Genomic DNA, 17,186 nt, shown 5'->3' on the forward strand with positions numbered 1-17,186 from the left:
CTGCATTCTCAGGGCTTGTCTTTCTTGCACCTGACTCAGGGCTTGATCTATGCAAACAGCCCTACTCCAAGGGGTGTCTTGAAAACAACCACCAGCAGCTGGTTAACATTAAGTTGCACGAGGCAGTGGTGAGCACTGGGGCTACCAAGAAGCTGAATTGAATTGAGGGGGAAATGAGATGTCATTAGAGAGCACTGACAAGTCCTGACAAACTCCTGGAAACCTAGACGGCTACATGCACGTAAAGGCTGTGCCAGTGCTGGGAATCCTGCAAGGTCCTCGTCTCTCACATCGTCAGGTCCTACAGAAGCAGCAAGAGAAGAGCAACAGGAAACTGTGCACTGCCTGCTGCAGCACTGAGAACACGCTCCACCACCACGCAGGCCCTCAGCAAAGACTGGTGTGCTTGCTGGCACGAGGCATTTAAGGAAATATCGGGTGAGTCCACACCTGATCACTAAATAACAGAACAGGGTTTTCCGGGGACTGTGTACAAGCAAGAATATGGACTACAAAGGTAGCCCAGGAAAGTCCCTCAACAAACAAGCAGCAGAAACAATTAACCATAGGGAGGTAGAGGAATGCAATTTCCAGAACTGTCACACAGTATTATTTTAAATATTCAATTTTAAACAATTATGAGACATACAAAGAAAGAGGAAAATAAGGCCCATACACAAGGAAAATACAATCGGTAAAATGATGCCTGAGTGTGCCCAGGCACTGGACTACCAGACAAACACTTTCTTCATTTTTCTTTTTTCATATTTATTTATTTGTAAGTCCGAGCTACGAAGAGAGGGAGAGACAGAGAGAAACCTTCCATCAGCTGGTTCACTCTCCAGCACTGGGCCAGAACCAAGCCAAGAGCCAAGAGCTTCTTCCAGGTCTCCCACATGGCACCCACATGGGTGGCAGAGCCCAAGCACTTGGACCATCCTCCAGTGCTTTACCCAGGCCATTAGCAGGGTCTGTATCAGAAGTGGAGCAGCTGGGACTCAAACTGGAGGCCATAAGAGATGCTGGAGTCGCAGCAGGCCGCTTAACACACTATGCCACAACACCAGACCCCCAAAGACTTCTAATCAATGATTATAAGTACCTTTAAATAAATAGAAGTAAATATGCCTAAAGAACTAAAGGGAGGCATGAGAAAAACGTCTCACCAAGTAGAGAATATCAGTGAACAGATACAAACTATGAAAAAGAACGGAAGGAAAATTTGAACTTGAGTTGAATGAATGATTAAAATGAACAAGCCGTAGAAGAGTACAACCACAGAATTGGAATGGCAGAAGAAAGAACGAACAGATTTACACCTAGGTTGATCACAGTTATTCACTCTTAAAAACTGAAAAGAGGAAGCGAAGAAAAATTAACAAAGAGCCCAAGAGACCTGTGGAAAACCACCAAATACACCCACATATATTTCTACATTGGGCATACCAGCATGATAGAAGAGAGAAAAGGGGAAAGACAGACTATTTGAAAAATAATGATCAAGAAATTCACACTCCCAATGACTGTTCACCAGAAATCATGAAGCAAGAAAGCAACAACTTAGAAGGGAGTGCTTATTCAAAGGACTCAAAGAAATAGACTTTCAGCCGAGAATTATATGTCCCCCCACACTGTACTTCAAAAGCAATGAGAAAGTAAGACATTCCCAGATAAAAACGGGGACAATCCCTCACCAGCAGACCTACTTTGCAGGAAATATTAAACAGAATCTTTCAGACTGGAGTGAAAGAACACCAGATAGTAACTCAAATCCATATGAAAAAATTAAAAGTATCAGTAGCTACATCTGGAAATATAAAAGACATTATAAATGTATTACTGTTCATAACTCTTTTCTTCCCCCATCTGATTTAAAAGACAACTGTAGAAAGCAATAGTTATAAAACTGTCTTGAAGGCTACCTAGTGAATTGAGATGCAATTTCTATGGCACAAAGAAGCAGTGAAGAAATAGGAGATACCGGGGTAAATTTGTTGTACATAAGTGAAATTAAGTTGCTATTAATATGAACAAGAATAGTTTTAAGGGAAGATGTTAATTGTGACTTCCAGACAACCACTAAGAAAATAATTCATATTATTTATGATTATTTATTTACATAGATAACACACATATATTATCATACATATTATTTAATATATTATTCCAAATTTAGGTAAATATAAAATGCAAGGAAATAGTACATAAATGTGTTTCATTCAGTATGTGTATTTTGTACTTGTATTTCTTTTAATACTTCAAGATACCAATTTAACTCCAAAGAAAGGGGAAAACAAAGAAACAGAGAAAGAAAAAGCACACAAAATATATACAAATCAAATAACAAAATTCTGCATGTAAGTGGCCAGCATTGTGTTGTAATGGGTAAAGCCACCTCCCAGGCCACTGGCATCCCATATGAGCACTGGTTCCAGCTGCTTCACTCCTTGCTAATGATCCTGGGAAAGCTGCGGAAGATGTGCTTGGGACCCTGCACCCATGTGGGAGACCTGAAGAAGCTCCTGGCTCCTGGTTTTGTTCTGGCCTAGCCCTGGCTTTTGCAGCCATTTGGGGAGTGAACCAGTGAATGTAAGGTATTCTCTCTGTCTCTCTTCCTCTCTCTGTAACTGACTTTCAAACAAACAACATAAATCATAAAAAAAAAAAAATCCACAGTTAAATCATACAATATCAGTACTTGCCTTATATGTAAATGGATTAAATACACCCATAAAAAGCAAAAATTGGCAGAATGGATTAACAAAATTAGGAAGCTGGATAGGCTATGCTAACATCACACAGACAGACATAGGGGTCAGTGCTGTGGCTTAGTAGGCTAAGCCTCTGCCTGCCATGCCAGCATCCAATATAGGCACTGGTTCATGTCCCAGCTGTTCCTCTTCTGATCCAGCTCTCTGCTATGGCCTGGGAAAACAGCAGAAGATGGCACAAGAGCTTGTGCCCCTGCCCCCACATGGGAGACCTGGAAGAAGCTCCTGGCTCCTGGCTTTGGATCAGCCCAGCTGCAGCCATTGCAGCCATCTGGGGAGTGAACCAGCAGATGGAAAACCTTTCTCTCTGTCTTTCCCTCTCTGTGTTGTAATCCTACCTCTCAAATAAACAAATAAAAATATTTAAATCCATGCATTGTTTTTTCATAATATATATTTTTGTGAAATATATGAAAGACTCCTTGCTATACATATAGGAAGACATACATTTAAAAAGAAAGACTTCTTGAGGGGCACCCCAGAGGCACAGGCAGCCAAAGCCAAGGTTGACGACTGGGATTGCATCAAGTTGTGAAGTTTCTGTACTGCAAAAGAAACAGTCAGGAAAGTGAAGAGGCAACCGACAGAATGGAAGTTATTTGCAAACTATGCAACTGATGAAGGACTGATGACCAGAATCTATAAAGAGATCAAGAAACTGCACAACAACAAAACAAACAACCCAGTTAGGGGATGGGCCAAGGACTTAGACATTTTTCAAAAGAGGAAATCCAAATGGCCAACAGACACATGAGGAAATGTTCAGGATCACTAGCCATCAGGGAAATGCAAATCAAAACTACAATGAAGTTTCACCTCACCCGGGTTAGAATGGCCCTCATACAGAAATGCAACAAAATGGAGGAATTTGGAAAACATACATAGTGAAATAAGCCAGTCCCAAAGGACAAATATTGTGTGTCCTCCATGATCTGTGACAACTAGCTGAGCACCTAAAAGGAAACCTGTAGAAGCAAAATTGACACTGTAAGAAGCAATGACTTGATCAGCCCTTGTCCTGACTATCGAGGAACAGTTTATTATTATTTTTTTACTATTTTCTTTTTCTACTTAATGCTATTGGTTGAACTCTTTTCTTAACACAGAATTATTCATAGGTGTTTAAATCAAATTGAAAATAGATCCCAGTTGGGGCCATCGCTGTGGCACAGAAGGTTAACGCCCTCGCCTGAAGCGCTGGCATCCCATATGGGTACCGGTTCGAGACCCGGCTGCTCCACTTCCTATCAAGCTTTCTGCTATGGCCTGGGAAAGCAGTAGAAGATGGCTGAGGTCCTTGGACCCCTGCACCTGCAAGGCAGACCCAGAAGAAGCTCCTGGCTCCTGGATTCAGATCGGTGCAACTCCAGCCTTTGTGGCCAATTGGGGAGTGAACCAGTGGATGGAAGACCTCTCTCTCTCTTTCTGCCTCTCCTTCTGTCTGTGTAATTTTGACTTTCAAATAATTAAATAAATCTTAAAAAAATAGATCCCAGTAAAAAATAAGAGTGGGAATAAGAGAGGGAGGAGATGTACAGATCCTTTCACATCCCTAAGGACTTACCCCTAAGGGTAAAGCTAAAAACTTGCCATGGGACTCCAAATCCCATTAAGCTGGGTGGTACTAATGCCATCTTACTAAAGTGATCATTTTAAGAGCATAACTGATCATATATATAAGAATAAGTGTCAAAGGGATCACATAAATAAGACCAAGTGTCTGCTAATAACAACAGATAGAATTAAAAAGCAGAGAATAATCCAACACGGGAAGCAGGCCACACCGAAGACTCAGAATGACAAATGCCCTAAACAGCACTCTGGCCTCAGAATCAGCCCTTAAAGCATTCAGATCTGGCAAAAAAGCACATGAGAGCATTTCAGGCATGGAAAGCCAAGACACTGTGGCAAAAAATGACCTACATGAAAGATCACTGTGAGATCCCAGTGGAAAGAAGGGGCCATCAAAGGAGGAGGTACCTTTCTCTGAAGGGAGGAGAGAACTTCCACTTTGCTTATGGCACTGTCTAAATACTGACGGATTTTGTGGACTCAAAAGGTGCCATAGCCTTGGTAGCTCATGACGAGAGCCTCAGGTGATCACTGATGTTATAAATAAGAGTGTAATTGCTAAATCAACAACAGGAGGAGCCAGCACTGTGGCATAGCGGGTAAAGCTTCCGCCTGCAGTGCTGGCATCCCATATGGTCACTGGTTCGAGTTCCAGCTGCTCCAGTTCCAATCCAGCTCTCTGCTGTGGCCTCAGAAAACAGTAGAAGATGGCCCAATTCCTTGGGCCCCTATACCCATGTGGGAGACCTGGAAAAAGCTCCTGGCTCCTGGCTTCAGATTGGTGTAGCTCTGGCTATTGTGGCCAATTGGGGAGTGAACCAGCAGATGGAAGACCTCTCTCTCTCTTTCTCTGCCTTTCCTTCTCTCTCTGTGTGTAACTCTGACTTTCAAATAAATAAAGAAATCAAAAACAAAACAAAACAAAACAAACAGGAGTCACTGTGTATTTGCTCCCCATGTAGGACCTCTGTCTTTAATGAATTGTTCTATGAGAATTAACAGACAAGTTTTTGTCTTCAAACAGTACTTTATACTTTGTGTTTCTGTGTGAGTGCAAACTGTTGAAATCTTTACTTAGTATAAAATCTTTACTTAGTGTATCTTCTGTATATAAAGATAATTAAAAATGAATCTTAATGAAGAATGGGATGGGAGAGGGAGTAGGAGGTGGGACGGGAGTGGGGGTGGGAGGGCAGGTATGGGGGGAAGAACCACCATATTCCTAAAGCTTTACCTATGAAATTTGTATTTATTAAATAAAAGCTTTCTAAAAAGTATATGCAAATAACACCAGAGCCCCAAAATACATGAAGTAAAATCTGATATAACTGAATAAAAAATAACAATTCAACAATAATAACCGGAAGCTTCAATACCACACTTACTAGATGGAACAAGACAGAGGATCAATAAGGAAAGAGATTTGGACAACACTATGAAGCAACTAAATTTAACCAAGCATCTACAGAGTTCTCTACCCAGCAATATCAGAACACATTTATTTCCAGGTATATGGAATATTCTCCATCTCTACTGTGTGCAAAATCATAAAAGAAGCTCAATAAGTTTAAAAGAATTCAATCCATACAAAGCCCTGACCATAATAACAAGAAAATTTGGGAAATTCACCAAAATACATGTGAATTATGAAACATACAACCACTAAATTGTCAATAGGCCTAAAAAAATCACATGGGACACTGGATACTATTGCTAAACAAATAAAAATGAAAATACAAAATACCAAAGTTGATGGGATGCAGAGCAAGTAGTGCCTAGAGGGAAATTACTAGTTATAAACGCCTACTTTAAAAAGTGGGGAAAAACATCTCAAATCAATAACTACACTTTCCATCTTTAGACCAGAAAAAAGGGTAAATAAACTGAACGGAAGCAGAAAAAAAGAAATTACAAAAAAAAAATCAGAGGGGCAGGCATTTGACCCAGTGGATCGAGACCTGGGTTTGATGCCCACCTCTGGCTCCCAACGCCCTCCCACTAATGCAGACTCTGGGGAGCAGTGGTGATGATTCACGTGCTGGTTCCTGCCACACACACATAGGAGACCTGAATTGAGTTTCTGGCTCTGCCTTCAGCCCCAGTAGGGGTCACTGTGGGCATTCAGGGAGAGAACCACTGATGAGAGCACGAACCAGTCTGTCTGTCTGTCTGTCTATCATCTATGTATATGTATATATGTACATATATGTAAAGATACTTGTTCTATCTCTTGGATAAATAAAGAAATTAAAAATAGAGTGAAAGTGGAAATAAGGGAATAAGAGAATAGAAAACCAAAACCAGCAAAACATATGTTTTGTTTTATTTTTAAAATTGGTTGGGTGGGCCGGCACCACGGCTCAATAGGCTAATCCTCCACCTAGCGGTGCCGGCACACCGGGTTCTAGTCCCGGTTGGGGCGCCGGATTCTGTCCCGGTTGCCCCTCTTCCAGGCCAGCTCTCTGCTGTGGCCAGGGAGTGCAGTGGAGGATGACCCAAGTGCTTGGGCCCTGCACCCTCATGGGAGACGGCGATGCGCTGGCCGCGGCGGCCATTGGAGGGTGAACCAACGGCAAAAGGAAGACCTTTCTCTCTGTCTCTCTCTCTCACTATCCACTCTGCCTGTCAAAAAAAAAAAAAAAAAAAATTGGTTGCGTGAACATTTGGTGCAGCTGTTAATACTGCAGTTGGAATCCCTGCATCCTATATGGGAGTGCTTGGGTTGAAGTCCATCTTCCTGCTAATGCTCACTCTCGGAGGCAACTGTGGTGGCTTAAGTACTTGGTCCAGCCACTCACATGGCAGTCTCAGAAAGAGTCCCTGGCTTCTGGCTTTGACTTGAGCCAACACTGATTGTTGCTGGCATTTGGAGCGTGAACAAGTGCAAGGAAGAGCTCTCCCTCTCTTTGTCAGACTTTGTCTCTCTCTGCCTTTCCAATAAAATGTAAACGAATAATAATAAATACATTTATGAAGAAAATTAAAAGATTAAAAAACTCACACTTTTAGCTAGAGTGACAAAGGGAAAAAGAGAATATTCAGTTTATTAAAATCAGGAATGGATGGGGACATCACTGCTCATCTTACGGCAGGCTTGGGGAATGTTTTTTTTCTGTCCAGGGCTATTTGGACATTTATAACATCATTCACAGACCATAGAAAATTATCAACTTAAAAATTAGCCTGCTATGGATTGATTGAATTTCAAGTCCCACCTGCAGTTGCCTTGACAGGGCCAGGCCAAATGATTTCATGGGCTTTATGCAGTTCATGGTGAATTGTTCCCAACTCCTGTCCAGGAATAAAAATAAATCCAAAGGAATACCATAAATAACTACCTTCAAACTAATTAGATAACCTTGATGAAATACATGACTTCCCAGAAAGACACAAACTACTAAAGCAGACACAGGAAGAAAATAAAATCAGGATAAGCATGTCACAAACGAAAAATTTTACATCGTGATGAAATATTCTCTCACCACGAACACACACATGTAAATCAAAGGCCAAATGAATTCAATGATGAGTTTACAGAGTAACTAAAGAATAATTAACATGAATCCTTCACAAACTCTCTAGAAAGAACAGAATACAGAGAACACTTTCCAACTCACCTTTAAGGCCACTATTAGCCTTAAAAAAAAAAAAAGACAAATACATCACAAAACTACAGACCAATATATAATTATGAATATAGATACACAATCTTCAATAACATACTACCAAATTAAGTCATATATATACATATATGTAGTTTATTAAATGTAAATCAAAGCTATAATGAGTTATCACGTCATTCCTGTTTATTCCTTAATAAACAAGTAAATTCCGATGAGATTGTGGAGAAACTAAAACCCTTACACACTGTGGTTTGGAATGTAAAATGGTGCAAAAATTATGAAAATTAGTATGGGGATCTTTCAAAGAGTTAAAAATAGAACTATGTGATCCAAGAATCAACTCAAAAGAATTGAAACCAGAATGTCCAAGCGATTTTCTGTACTCCAGTGTTTCTTTGCAGTGCAGCGTAACAGCTAAGATATGGAAACAACCCAAGTGTTCATCAAGAGACGAACTCATTAAAAAAAGTGTCTAAATATACAATGGAATGCTATTCATCCACTAAAAATAAAGAAGGAAGAGGAAGAGGAGGAGGAGGAGGAGGAGGAGGACAGCAGGGCATTTTCAACCACAGGATGGACCAGAGACATTATGCTGAGTGAAATAAGCCAGTCACAGAGAGAAAAATATAGCATGACTCCATTTGTACGAGATCTGAAGTCATCAAACTCACAGAAGCAGAAAAGACAATACTGGTTGCTAGGGGTAGACAATGGGGAAAATTCAAAGTTGTTGCTCAAACATCTGACAGAAAGTTTCAGTTATGTTAGATGAGCCAGTTCCAGAGATATGCCTACAACACAGCACCTATGATGAACAATATGGTAATAATACTATGTACACTTCAAAATTGCTAAGAGTGGGGAAAGCATTTGGTGCCAAGGTTGGGTCTCCGTTTGACACACCCATATCCCATAGTGGAGTGTATGGATTGAGTTCCAGCTCCTCCATTTCCAGTCCAGGTTCCTGCTAATTCACATCATAGGAAGCACCAAATGACGGTTCAGGAAACTGGGCTCCTGCCATGCACATGGGAAACCTGGACTGAGTTCCAGGCTCCCAGCCTAGCTCTGGCTGTTGCAAGCACTTGAGAGTGAACTAGCAGATGGAAAATGTCTTTCTCTTTCTCTTCCCCTCTTACCCCATTGCCCTCTCCTTTTCAAATACAGATGAGAATAAATAAGTGTAAACTTTTTTCTTAACTGTATGTAAGGTAGATCTCATATTATGTATTTTTAACCCTCCTTGCCCTCAGAAAAACAAATGGATTCAAGGAAACTCTGGAAGGTACTGGATATGTCTGTTCCCTCAACAGCTGTGATGGCATCATGGGTGCTGGCTTACGTCCAACTTCATCAAATTGGACACAATATGTGCAGTTCCTAGTATAAAGCTATACCTCAATAAATTTTTTAAAGATTATATCACATGACCCAGTGGCATTTATATGAGGAATATAGGATGGTTTAACACATGAAAAGCAATGTATAAAACTCTTTAATATAATAAAAGATAAAAATCATGAGATCATCTTAACATACACAGAAAAATCATTTGCCAAAATCCAACACCTTTTCATAATAAAAACACTCAGTAAACCAGGAGTGGAGGGGAACCATCACAACTTGACAAAGGCCACCCACAAAGCTCACATAACTAATATCCTAATTAAAGAAGACAGAGTAGCTGCCTTCCCCTAGCATCATGAACAAGAAAATATGCCCACTCTCCCCACTTCAATGCAACATTCCAATGAAAGTTCTAGAGAAAAGTTTTATTCATAAAAATAAAAAGGTTTAATAAATCAGAAAGCATATATGCTCCTATTTATATAGCCACAGAATAAAAAAATTTACATAATGCTAAGGGACTGTGAACACACTCACAATAAAAATGGAAAAAAAAATGTATCATGTCTTTCTCAGCACCTAACAGAATGGAGAGCAAAAAATAAAAGCTATAAAATACTTGAATAGCACACCCTAGGAACTTTCTTTAAAGTACACATGGACCATTTACAAAAATGACCATTACATCAAAACAACTCTCAGGTAATTCCAAAGATTTGAAGTCATACAGATTAAATACTATAATGTATTATTACCATAATTCAATTAACCTATAAGTCAGCAACAAAAAATATAACTGGGAAAAATTTCATGTTTGAAAATAAAGATATATGTTTCTATCTGAGTTATAGTCCAATTAATAAATCATTATTGAGATAGACTTACAGGAGTATAAAAACTGTGTACTGAAAATGATGACAAAGGGCTGTCCAAACACATAATAAAAAGAGGAAGAGAAGAAATGAGAGCTCACTGGGAAAAGGAGATATTAAATTCTGGAAATTGAGGATGCCTTTGGGAAAAATAGAAGCAAATATAAAACAATAAGTGAGAACTGACAATTTTTTTTTTTGACAGGCAGAGTGGACAGTGAGAGAGAGAGACAGGGAAAGAAAGGTCTTCCTTTTCCATTGGTTCACCCTCCAATGGCTGCTGCGGCCGGCGCACCGCACTGATCCGAAGCCAGGAGCCAGGTGCTTCTCCTGGTGCAGGGCCCAAGGACTTGGGCCATCTTCCACTGCACTCCTGGGCCATAGCAGAGAACTGGACTGGAAGAGGGGCAACTGAGACAGAATCCGGCACCCCGACAAGGACTAGAACCCCATGTGCCGGTGCCACAGAGGGAGGATTAGTCTATTGAGCCACAGCGCCGGCCAGAACTGACAATTTTTACAAAGGAAAGCAGAGTGGCTTGCATTTTGATTTTTAAAACTCAATGAAGGGGGCTGGAACTGTGGCATAGCGGGCAAAGCTGCTGGCTGCAGTGTTGGCATCCCACATGGGTGCCGATTCAAGTCCCAGTTGCTCCACTTCCAATCCAGCTCTGCTATGGCCTGAGAAACAGTGGAAGATGGCTCAAGTCCTTGGGCTCCTGCACCCACATGGGAGACCTGAAAGAAGCTTCTGGCTCCTGGATTTGGATCAGGGCAGCTCTGGCTGTTGCAGCCATCTGGGGAGTGGACCAGCAGATGGAAGAACTCCCCCTCCCTCCCTCCCTCCCTCTCTCTGTCTTCCTTTCAAATAAATGAATCTTTGGGCCAGCGCCGCGGCTTACTAGGCTAATCCTCCGCCTGTGGCACCAGTACCCCGGGGTTCTAGTCCCGGTTGGAGCCCCTGCCGGCCGTAGTGACCATTTGGGAAGTGAACCAAGAAAAGGAAGACCTTTCTCTCTGTCTCTCTCTCTCTCTCTCACTGTCTAATTCTGCCCGTCAAAAAAAAAAAAAAAAAAAAAAAAAAAAAAAAAAAAAGAATATTTGAAAAAGAAGGATAAAGGGCAAACTAGAAAGACACAAAAGGGAAAATCAGAATGGGCATACACAAAATGGAAAAAGAGATCACTCTGGTGTTGAAAAAGACAGATGTGCAATTGGTACATCAGAAAGGACACCGAGAGCCCAGAAAGTCTGAGAAGGGAAGAGAGGTGAGGTCTCAGACAGCCACCTGGAATGACCCACCCCTGACCTCCATGGGAGCCAAGAATATGCCGCCTCCCTTAAATGTGCAGTCCCAGTGAGATTCACCAATAGAATCTGCCTTGAGGAACTGGAAATGCATGCTAAGTTGCTAAATAAAATTTGGACCAATCTGAGAGAGGAAAACCAAGAACAGAGCAAAGTACTCCAAGAATTACTGGATGAGTTTCAAAGTAGCACAAAGTTTGCTCTAAGTGGACACTGCAAGCATTAGCTGTGTGCTGTAGGGGCATGTCAAACAAAGTGGAATTAGGACTCTGGGAGAACACAAACTGGGGCAAGATAAAAGGGATCCAGGCAGGACAACAATAGATCAAGTGTAGGCCTGCGCCTCATGTCTGTTGGATGAGCTAACCTAAAAAGGTGTAGATGGATGAGATTTGTTCCAACAGCTGATGCTGTCCGTGAATCCATAACTTCATGATTTGTTGTGTCACCCCAATGAGAGAAGAGTCCATGAAAAAACAAACACATGGACCAGGAGAAAAAGTTAAAAACAAAACTTCCCTCCATGTTGGATTTCAAGAGTAAGGTTTAAAAATCAGTTTGAATATAAAGGTTAAGCTGAGCCTTTCTGAAAGGAGTAGTAGAAGAACAGAGAGGGAAGACATTCCTGAGGCATGTCCCACGCTGGGGAAAACAGAGAGGGAGGAGCAGGCTGTGCTACTCAAGCCTGAGGAGAACAGGCTGTCCCGCGCCTCAACCTCTTGTCCCCAAAGCACACCCTTAAGATCCAACAAGGAGAACTTCAGCTCGGAAACCTGCAGCTGGAATGAAAGGGGAAACTCAGTGGCCATCTTCCAAGTGAAGCAGTTTCCACAGCAGCTCCATACAAGAAGCAGTCACAGTGACCTGGTGGCATCAGCAGAACTCGCTGGCTCAGGAGAGAGAGGGGACTGCTGCCACGCGCTGCCCACACTGGCCGGGTCAATGGAAATGGAGAGGTTTTAAATACTTCTCCTGAGACAAACATAGACACCCACAAAAGTCCTGGTAACTGGGACCACCACCATTGAAAAGTCTAAATTCCTGGGAGAGATGATGGTTCACACAGGTGTATCTTATTCCCCTCACAATGAAATGCAGAAGACCACAGTCACCCCTGATGGCCCAGCATGTTCCCAGGGCATGGATTGAAGCAGCCAGCTTGCATGGGTACCATCCCGCTGAGGTCTGAGGCAGGGCTTCTCTTCTCCAGTACTACCTCCACTCTGTTACCTGGATGGAGTTCCTGACGCCCAGCTCTGGCCTGCCCTAGCCCTCCCCATTGCAGGCATTTGGAGAGTGAACCAGTGGAACTCCCTCCTTTGTTAGTCTGTCTCTGCCTAAAAACAACAAAATCTTCAGCAGATTCATTGAAAACAGGAACCAGACAAGGTCCACGCATAGGATTTGATCATTATATTACTCACCTTAAGCCCCTGTTAATTTAGAATGATCATCCCTCCCTTCTCCAGTTGTGTCATTGACTTGTGAATGAAACAGGGTGGTTCTTTGTAGAAGGTCCTACACTTGGATTTGTCAAACAGCTTCCCCCCTCCTGGACCCCCAACCCTGCTGTTGAACTCTTGCCTCCTCCTCCTCCCCATCCCATTAAATTGGAAGTTGGATTGACAACCTTGCTTCAGACTGCAGGTTTTTTGGGAGAACGCTTCACATGTTGTTCTGAGTGGCCCATCAGTTCTGGTTGTTTGGCTGTTGCTGATTGCTCCTAAGACCAGTAAGTGCAGACAGGGCTGCCTGATCTTTCTAACTTTGAACTTTTCTCTTGATGATTTTGAATTCCATGAATCACTGTTGTTTAAATCAATGATTATTTTAGAAATTGCAAAACTGTGCATTTATAATACTGTTCAGCCCTGCCTATATATTATTTAGATTTTTTTTTCAGTAAAAGCAAATGCTTTCATCAACTTAGTCTCTTTGGTTTTATAAATTATGACAAATTGTACAAAAGAATTCTATGCAGTCATTAACAAAAATATACTTCTTTTAGGAAAGTAGGCGAAAGGAACTTCCTGAATTTAATGGAAACTATGTGCTGAAAGGTCACAGCAGTCACATGACTCATAAATAAATTTAGAAATGTTCTGTTTAAAATTGGGACTAAGATATCATCTAGGATCCTGCCTATGCATTTACCTATCAGAAGTCACAGCTAATAGGGTGAGGCAAGGGAAAGAAATAATACGAGAATAATACTCCATTTTTCTCTTATTATTATTTCTGTTTTCTGCTGTCTGCTTGCGGTGGTGATGATGGTGCTGGCCATGAGTGCAACTCAGGTCGAGTGCTTGGACCACAAGACTGGTTTGGCCACAAGCATCGACAGCAGAGGCCAGTTTGTTTCCTCTCTAGTGACAGGTATTAGCCGGAATCCATAGCTATGAGCAGCAGACCCTCTCCAGCTGGGAGCCCATGGAGGAGGACACATTGCAGACAGCCTTGCCTGGCATGTGCGTGTCGGGGCTCAGTCCCTTTTGTGAAAAGCACTGACCCTTCTAGCTACTTTGTCATCTTGAACTTTGTAGCCCTCTTTAGGGTGGAAAGCCAGCTGGAAGTACAGGTTGATGTTTAGGATTTTCAATAAAAGCCCACAAAGTTATGGTGGAGACTACGTGTAGGTGAGAATCTACTCACCCAAAGCTGCAGGCATGGGCCACGGGCAGAGTGGAAGACTCTCAGAATGGGTTCTACGAGGTTTTTTTCACTTTGCTTTGGCCAGGCAAAGTTAAAGTGTCTATATCTCTGGTCCACCCCAGTGAGGGGATCAGACTTCTTCAGCACCTACAGGAAGAGAAATCAGAGTTTATTTCAAGAGTTTGTTCCGTCCAGAAGAATTTCAGAAACAACAGAGTGCAGTATGTGTCTTCCTGAGAGTCTACCCTGGGGTAACTTTACAGATCTCTGTACTGGAGAGCCCTGGTTCTGCTTCAAACCAAAGGAGCTCAATTAACCATTCCAGGGCCTTCTCACTGCTGCAGAGTGAGCTTCCTTCCAAGTGGTGTCAATATCAAAATGCCAATCAGATCTAGTGGACCTGACTGGGTGACCGTGATTCCCAGGAGAATAAAAGAAACTAGTAACCTAGAACATTAAGGCTCAGGAACTTTTCCTTCTGGTTATTACTACAAAGGCCAGTGGAGGCCCAGAAAATTTAAAATGTGCCTGTTTAATGACCCAGACACCATAATGCAATGCTTACAGAGAAAAATGGTGTCTTTATTTGGTGACTCAACAATCAGGCAATGGTTTGAATACCTCACTAGCTTTGTCCCAGAGTCAGTGGAGTTTAACTTGGGTAGTCCCAAGAATGGGGGGGGGTCTCTTCCTTGCGGTGGACCAGAAGCACAAAATCTTGTTCAAGCACTGCAGCCATGGTCCACCCATCCGCTTCACGACTCTGTTTAGCAAAGAGCTCCATTATGTGGTGAATGAGTTGAATGGCATTGGGGGAGGAAAGAATACAGTGGTTGCCATAGCCACAGGGTCTCACTTCAGTACCTCCCCTTGGAAGTGTACATCCAGCGGCTCAGGAAAATCCGGCGAGCAGTGGTCCAACTTCTGCGTCGAAACCTGAAAACTGGTGGTCATCTGGACAGACAACGCCCAAGAGCTGGGACCCGAGGTGAGCCTTTTCAACAGCAACTGGTGCAGCTTTCAGCTGGCCATCACCCTTTGCAGGATGTTCTCAGGGTTGGGGTGTATCGTGCGGATGCCTGGGAGATGACCCTAGCCCACTCTCTGCCCCACAAGCTTCACCCAGATGAAGCTATTGTGAAGGACTAGCTGGACATATTCTTGTCTTGTCTGTCCCTTGGAGACCTAGCCTGGCTTGGAGGGGACTAGAGGAATCACATTCATGACCTTCCCAGCTGAAGGTCGCTGAATGTATGTGGGAGCCCTTTTGAGAGATGTCTGCCATTATTAAATACAACATTTCAAACAGAGCTGAACTCTATATCGTGATTGGTCAGGAGCTTAGAAAATGCAGGTTACCTTTATGTTTACCTAGGATGTTTTCCAATCCGGACATAGCCATGACTGAAACCTTAGTAACAGCATCTGCACACACTGTGCTGCTCTTATAACCAAAGACACAACTGAGAATATTTAAAGTAGCTCCTCCTGGGGAAGAGATGACCATGCTAAAGAAGGTGAAACATGCTCTGACTTAGATGAAAGAGACTCCTTTGCTTGATAGTGGAGTGTTTTGTAGTTCATCCCGTAAAAGGAATTGAGCACGTGTACCTGAAAAACACAAGTGGTCCATCTTCAGGGGTGAACCAGAGAAGGCATGTAACCAGGTGCCTGTGAACACACCGGCTGTGTTTTAGGGGTTTGTCTTGACATTCTACCTGTTCTGATTTACTTGAAAAGGCCAATGTGCTTGGTCAGAATTTTATAATAAAATATAAACAATCTTCTGCTTTTATCTAGAAAGAAGTAAAAGGGAAATATGAAACCAGGATACATAAAATCTGTGCTTTGAATTGACATTTGCATTGAGTGATTCTTACTTGATTCAGCTACATTTTATGTGATGAATACTTACTCTAGAATAACCACTTTTGGAATTGAAAAAGGGAAATCTGTAAACGGAAATTTATTTTTTTATGTTCTAAATCCTGACAGTTTAAGAATTGACTTCTATGTAGAGAAGGCTATTGATCATTATAAAGTTGTGGAAGAATATTCCGCCAAAAAAAACCCAATAGATTTAAAATAAAACTTAATAAGCAGAAAAATAACACACACAAAGAAAATAACCCATAACTTCTGTATAGTTCCAATGGACTATGACAGAGAACGACAAAGATATTTTCAAATTTAGGTGAAATATTGAATGTCTAAAGTAACTGACACAATTTTGAAACAGAAGATTAAAGAGATAGACAGACACAGTGAGTTGCCTACAAAACAACCGTATGTCTGTTCCTTCTTATTTTATCTATGATTGAAGGAATGACCCTACTTCTAAATCATTCCCAAGATGCATCCTAATTGGTCTTAGGTGATCACTGAGGCCCTACCCCTGCCAGTATCTGGGTTAGCTGCAGGCATCTGGTGTGATCTGGCCAACGATGTGTTGTGCTATGTTGACCAGAAGCCTTCTGGGAAAGGTTTCTTAAAGAGGCAAGAAAAGACAGCTCCTCTTCTCGGACAGCGTTGGGTTATCTGATCCCTGCTACTACTGCAGCCACTTGGAAGCAGGAGGAGATAGCCCACATGGCAGCAAAGCTGAGCAGGAAGTTGCGAAGAACGGGATATCAGATGATATTGTTGTACCTTTGAATTACCTACCCTGAAACTTTCTTACTCTAGTATTTCTTATTTATAACATCATAAATATCCCTCATTGTAGAAAAATAGGGTGAAATTATATGTACTGATATGGAAATATCTTGAAACATATTTTAAATAGAAAAATCCAAAATAGTATGTCTATGATTCTATTTGCATAAAACAAAAACACATAAAGAGGTTCTTCCAAAGTTCATGGGAAATGCATATTATAAAAAAAACCTATGCATCGACTTCCAATTTTTTTACCCCAGAAGAAATGATTTGTTTCTTGGGATTAGTGCTGTGGCGCAGCAGGCTAATGCCCTGGCCTGAAGCACTGGCATCCCATATAGGCGCTGGTTGAGACCTGGCTGCTCCACTTCCCTCCACTT

General features: G+C 41.9%; 1 pseudogene; it reads left to right on the plus strand.

Moving 5' to 3' along the window:
* Positions 1–235: 235 nt before the first annotated feature.
* LOC100340571 (NXPE family member 3 pseudogene) lies at positions 236–15,337 on the plus strand (annotated as a pseudogene).
* The last annotated feature ends 1,849 nt before the right edge of the window (positions 15,338–17,186 follow it).

This window comes from Oryctolagus cuniculus, chromosome 9 (assembly GCF_964237555.1).
Source record: "Oryctolagus cuniculus chromosome 9, mOryCun1.1, whole genome shotgun sequence".
NCBI classification, from domain to species: domain Eukaryota; kingdom Metazoa; phylum Chordata; class Mammalia; order Lagomorpha; family Leporidae; genus Oryctolagus; species Oryctolagus cuniculus.